We start from the raw sequence: 7,024 nt of genomic DNA, 5'->3' as shown, positions 1-7,024 counted from the left end.
TTTCCTGGAGGATTTAATCCTTTCCAATTATCCCGACACAAGCTGCATTTGCAAGTATGATCATCTCTTCCTTCTTGGAAGAAAATTGCTGCAACCCAATAATCACAGGTGCTATTAGCTTCATGTGACTCATTTGTGGTCAAAATAAAAACTAAATTAGGGCACGGGTATCACAAGACCTATTCTTGGAAACCAATAGGATGTATTATGGCCCACACTCACAAAATCAACAACTAATAGAAAATCGTGTCGGAGCATTGAATGCCCCCCCCCCAACAACCACCCAACAACCACTTTTTTTTAGGAATGCAACCAACAGATTTAAATTATGAGAATCAATTCTAATCCAAGCAAAGGGACTTGTAAAAGCCATTCAAGAGGTAGTTTGACCAAGCACTTTAAGTGCATTAACATATTCATCAATTTATTGTCTTGTAGAGCTTGAGCCTTGGCTCTACCTCCGCCTGCATGTTGCTACTAGCGTGCGGGTCTTGGCCTTACGTGCTTCACACACAGGCCCTTTGCCGTGGATGCGTGGCTGCCACCAAGCATTGCCATGTGCCACCAAGCGATGCATCCTCAAGTCCCACTTGTGTGTATTTAGTCGTGCTAGCTGCCACATCATCAACATCATGCCACGTGTCACATTATTACTGATGTGAACTATGGGAGCAGACGTAGAATCGAGGAGGATCCGAACTATGCTAAATTGATCGTCTTTTAGTGGCTCTCTACCTCCTTTTTGTTAGTTATTTCACATTCCTTTAGCCTTTTGCTGGCATTACTAACATTTAAATGCTTACCTTTGCTACAACTAGTTTTGCTAGTTTCTTTATAGATGTAAGTATACATCTTGGCTTGCAAGTATCAATATTGAAGTATTATGCAAAGATATCTAAAAGATATACAATATTCACCTCAGTGAGGTGATAATGTCTTGATCTCATTGGTACTTCGAGTTTGATCACTCAAAGTAGTATTCATGGAATTTGAGGTTGATCATTGAATAAGTTATCACTCAAAGTTGTAAGATTGTTCCAATGGGAGAGAAAAGTCTCACACCCAATTCACCCCTCTTGAATGATGCCATTCGATTCAACATACAATTTTCTTCTCTGTTCATTATGATCATTCTAGACATCACTGGGGTTATGAGGAGCTAGAGCCATAAAAGAGGTTCCTACAACGTCTTGGAATAACACCTTACTCATCTTTACTAGCCACTTTACCACGGTGACAAAATAAGGTATCTACATTTGACCGTGGAAAATGTTCTATCGGTTAACTAATATCATTTCTATTTAAGAAGTATGTGAATTTATATGTGCTAAGAAAATAAATATATCACACGTAATGTCTGTTTATGTAGTTACTAATAGAGGTAGAATTTCAAAAATCACTGGGAAGAACAATTAATAGAAAAAATCAATGTATGTACTACTTGTTAATTTTATTGCATTCTCTTCTTCTTCTTCTTTTTTCTCAAACTAAAAGTCTGTCCTATTTAATTTTTATCACTATTATCTATTTGGTGTAGAAGTCAACATTATTTGTAAATAAAAAAAAAAATCCAACCTAACAAAGAATCAAAAGTCATACTATAGGCAAGGTTTCAAGACCACCAAAGTATAAAAATCTCGCTGAAACAATGTACTTTTTCCATGTGTTTTTCTTGGTCATTTTGGGGGCTAATGGCCGAAATGAGCAAAACAAAATGACCGGAATTTTGACGAAATAGTGCATTTTTTAAAACCAACATGAGCAAAATTTCGAAATGAAATGACTATCGGTGAGATTAACGAAATTGTATCTTTTTGTGTCTCATATGTAGTTTCGTTTCAATAAAAAAGAAAAAAATACTGACTTATCCAAGATATCACCAAGTTTTTGAACTATGACTATAGGTTAAGGAAGAGGTGATATTCTACATTTACAAATTTGGCATTTGTGGCGTTGTTTTCTTTTATTTGTTTATTTTTTTTGGGTTTAATTATTCTATCTTTGCTTTGTTCACTCTTTTGATTATTACTCAATTTTTTTTTTAATATTTAGGCATTGTTTGATAACATTTCTGTTGTTTCTTTGTCTAGAAACAGCAGAAACAACTTTTCATGTTTCCGGAAATAAAAACAAATTTTTTGGTGTTTAATAAACCTTTCTCTTGAAACGTTTTTTGCAGACATAATGCCACTAAAAACCCCAATAGTATCATTGGATGCCCAAAAGGGAGAGATGTCTCTTTTTAGGTTTAAATAGTTGAGAGATTTATTGGGCATAACAAACCTTTTTTTTTCCTCTCAAATTCGTTTCTAGAAATGACGAAACAAGTCCATCAAAGTCGTTTCTAGAATTGTAAATAGACATCAATTTTGATTTATGTTTCTAGAAATGAGTAAAACGGAACAACTTTATCAAACACTTTTTAGGCTATTTCTCCATTTTTGGGAAAGAGAAACTACAAAAATGGCAGAAACAGAGCGTTGTCAAATGGTACCTTGATAGCTTACATTTAAATAGTGATTTCTTACATTAAAACAAAGAATGGAAAATCCTATTTTCAACATAATACTAGTAGTTTGTAATCAAAATGTAGCTTTGCTGATGAAATACTAGAATTTTGTATAGTTTAAATTCTCCCTAGGGTAATGTACATATAATGTGTAAGCGACATGTAGATTAGCTAATAAATTGAAAGAAAAAGAAATATAAAACTGAGAGTGTAAGTGACATCTCACGTTTAAAAAAAAAAATTTTGAAAAATTCTATTTCATAGGAAAAAAAAACATAAATTTGATAGTGTGTAAGCGACATGTAGCTTTGTTAATGATATACTTGAATCTTCTATGGTTAATTCTCTCTAGGGTCATATAGTTATAGTGTGTAAGCATCTCTAGCTTTGCTAATAATTTGAAAGTAAAGCAACATAAAACTTATGTTGAAATTATTAAATAGATAAATAGAAAAGAGTTACGTGTTAGGGATATGCCCACACTCCTATAGTTGGTTTTGATGATAACAAACATATGAAGGTATGTCATAATTTTTCTTTAAGTATTGTTTTGTAGAGACTTCATATCAAAGATCGAATTTGGTGAATGAAACGAAGAAATGAAGATTGAAGTCATCAAATGAAGAGTATCAACAAGTTGGCATCAATGCTTGAAGAAGATATCATAAGAATTTAAGCTTCAAGATATCAAGACATGAAGCTTAAAGACATGGAATTGTAAACAAGAAGAAAAGAAGATAAAGTGCCAAAGAGTGGAAGGTTCAAGTGAAGAAGAAGACCACTAGGATAGATTGGTCATTTTTAATGTAATTTATAACTTCCACATATATATATATATATATATATATGCACTCACCACATGCATGTGCATTACATTATACTAGAATGACCATAGAGCATACCTTGACCAAGTATGGAGAGTCTTTAAGTGGTAAGGAACATATTAGGAAAAATGTGTTTTAGTGAAATTCTGTGAAAACCACATTAACCTAACTTAATGGTATCTTGGATAATCTTAGAGTTGGTATCAGGAGATGAAAACTTCATATAAGTTTTAAATTATTCTCCTTGCCCTTTGACCTTTTTTTTTTTAGGGAAAATTTCATCACTTTCCTATACTTATCCTATATTTACTCAAATTTTCACATCCGATTCTCCCAAAAAAGTAAACATCTACCTTTCCTTCTTTCTTGACATTTTAAAATGCCCAAATTACCCCTTTACTAATAGGTTATTCATAATTTTTCTCCTCCTTTATCTATTTTTTTATCATTTTGTTATTTCTCTATTATTCAATCTAATTTTATATTCTAGCAACTCTTTCATCATTGTCATATTCTTGTTCTGTGAATAGGAAGAGGAACCCTAGCACCGACCATCCTCCATTCCTCCCTCCCTAACCTCTTTGACACTGCCCTCACCCATCCTCACTCACAGAATCAATCCAATATTAATGTCTTGCACTGCATATTAATATCTTATGGCAATTTTGAACCCAAACAAAAAACCTAATTCCATTTGTTTAAAATTGATTTCACCAAAAAGATTATAGACTTGAGCATCTGAAAGAAGAGGGCATCCAATTGGTTGTAAAATATTCAATTTACGGCTAATCAAGCAGGGTTCTCGACCACTAAGAGATGAATGATTTAAACTTCAATGTCGGATAGGACTTTGTCAATGATCTCACCCCATGTACACCAAAATGGTTTACTATCATCCATACTAGTGTAAGGCATCATCTTCAGATGGATTTCTAAAGGACACGAGATATAGCAATCCAGTACCACAACCCGAGCCTAAGATACATAAAAAGTAGAGGCCTGGAACATTGCATAAAAACAAAAAATTTGAGTGTGGTGATGCTAGTTAATCATAGAAAATCTTCCTGCAAAATTGTTAGATGCCTATGACTGTCCTTCAGGACCATTATCTTTGATATACTTATTGTTTGATCAACCTGCTTCTTCACCTATAAAAAATTTGTATTTAGAAAGCGATGGAGCCTATGGAATTGATGTTGGTATTTCTAGTATAATGCAACTTAGAATTATTCAATCCATAATAATAGGTGAGGGCCATGGTTTTAAGTATCTCCGATACCGATACGATACCCTCCGATACGTATCTTAAATTTAGCCGATCGATACGATACACACCGATACGATACATTAAATTTTTAAAATCCTTTTGTATCGATATATATCCTACAATACATACCGATATGCATCAATACATCACCAATACACATCGATACGATACGATATGCCTTGATACGACTCTATGAAAAATATAAAATTGAGGTAAAATATACGTTTTGGTATGTATTGGTCTGTATCGGTGAGTATCGGTATGTATCGATCAGTACGTATCGGTATATATCGGCACGTATCGGTGAGTATCGATATATATCGGTACGTATCGGTGAGTATCGATACGTATCGATGAGTATCGATACGTATCGGTGAGTATCGATACGTATCGGTGAGTATCGATATGTACCGATACAGTGCGCTACGGTCATATAATGGTCAAGATGGGTAATTTTTCAGAAAAACATGATTTTTTGAAAGGTTTTTGTTCCAAAGTTGTTGTCAGCCATATTTTTTTCTAACTAAAGTAATCAAGGTTGGGAACAAGGATTTTACATTTATGGGACAACTACAAACCTTGAATTCTTAGTACGATACCCTCAATTTAGTGTTTATGCATAATACATGTTATCAATAGTTTTTTTTAACAAATTATTTATGCAAAAGTGTTTAAAAAAATGTTTCCTATCCATTTATGTGTGTATCTTTAGCGTATCTTAGTGTATCTCCGATACGATACGATACCCTCCGATACGTATCTTAATTTTGACCGACCGATATGGCTACCGATACCAATACTTTAATCCTTGGGTGAGGGTGAGTGAGGATAAGGCCCGGGTTGTTGGGAGGGAGGAAAGATGGCGAGGTTGCCTCTTCCTGTTCGCAGAAGAAGAAAAAAGAGTAGGTTTTATTTTTCCTAACACTATATTGAAAAATGGATAAATATGAAAGTAGCTGCTTTAGCTTCAGCCACTCGAATTCTCGATATTCCTTTTTTATTTCTCATTAAATGAATGGCATCTGCATAAAATTATAAAAATAGATGAAGAACAAGGAAAGACATGATAAAAGCCAATTAGCATAAGGGTAGTTTGGGTATTTTAAAGTATCAAGGGAGAAGGAGAGGTAGAAGTTGCTTTATTGGGGGAATCATATGTGGAAGTGTGAGTGGTAGAGTTTAAGTAAATGAGGGGGAGGGGTAAGTATAGGAAAGTAATACAAAATTTCCCTTCTTATTATTGAATTTAGGGTTGTTAGTTTGGCCATGATGGCCTAAATCTACCCTAAGCCCAAACAAGGCTGGGCTAAGATTTTTGATCCTGAGGATAGGTTAGGATTGAAAAACACTGACCCTGGGTAAGGGTTGGGTCGGGCCTGGGTTGAAGCCTAGGACCTTCTTAGCTCAGCCCAACCTGACCTTGAGTTTAACCCTAAATTATATAATACAATATACGGTTAGACATCCTATTTTTTTTATTTATAATAATGAAATCTAGGTCAATGATTCGTATATCCAATTTATGTAGAAGTTTCTAACTTCATCAAATACAAAATTAGTTTATTGCTTACAATATTCGATATACTTCTCCAATGTAACCCGACCTTGACTGTAAAAACAAGGTCAATCAGGGTCAGCTTGACCCTGTAAAAAATCAAGCCCAATCCAGCCCAACCCCTACCCAATCAGGGTCAATTAGGGCTAGATTGGGTTGACAAAAGCCTGGCAGGATTGGGGCTAGGCATGAACCCGATAGGGTTGAGTTGGGCTTGAATTGTGTTTTTGGAAACCTAAGGTTAAACGGATTCTTAAGAAACTTGGCCTAACCCAACCTTGCATCACCCTATTATTGACTTTGAAGAGTACTTTTTTTTTGGGATTCTATATTCTTCTTCTTACCTTGTCATTAAGGCTCTATGTGTTTGCAAGGAAATAGAGGAAGGTAAATTCATATTAATAGTAAATTAAAATTTTTGTAATCACTAATGACATCACATGTTTGTGTAACTCTAAGACATTCCTAATATGATTGTAAAATTTGTCATATGCCTTCGATTTGCAAAATGATATAAAAGTTTAAATATAACGGAGAAAAGAACCTCACCCACTAGCGTAATGGCCTAGCAAACGTATAAGATTCTCTTGTCGCCCAAATATAAATTTATCAAATATGACCAGACTCACCCACAAAAAACATTATCCCATGTTTATGTGCAAAATTTTCAGATCTAAAAAAAAAAGAACTAATATAATCTATAGATATTTAGATTAATCAACCTTATAAGTTTATAGGTTTGGAAAAGAAGTTTTGTAATTGTGATTGTGTAATTTATCAAAAACTCTGGCCCTTGTGATTGCATTGGGGGGGGGGGGTGTTAATGAAAGGGCGCACAAATTTACAAATTTTTTTAAAATCACATATTG

The sequence above is a fragment of the Macadamia integrifolia genome, unplaced genomic scaffold, assembly GCF_013358625.1.
Source record: "Macadamia integrifolia cultivar HAES 741 unplaced genomic scaffold, SCU_Mint_v3 scaffold2296, whole genome shotgun sequence".
NCBI classification, from domain to species: Eukaryota; Viridiplantae; Streptophyta; class Magnoliopsida; order Proteales; family Proteaceae; genus Macadamia; species Macadamia integrifolia.
Note: the sequence above shows the minus strand (reverse complement) of the source record.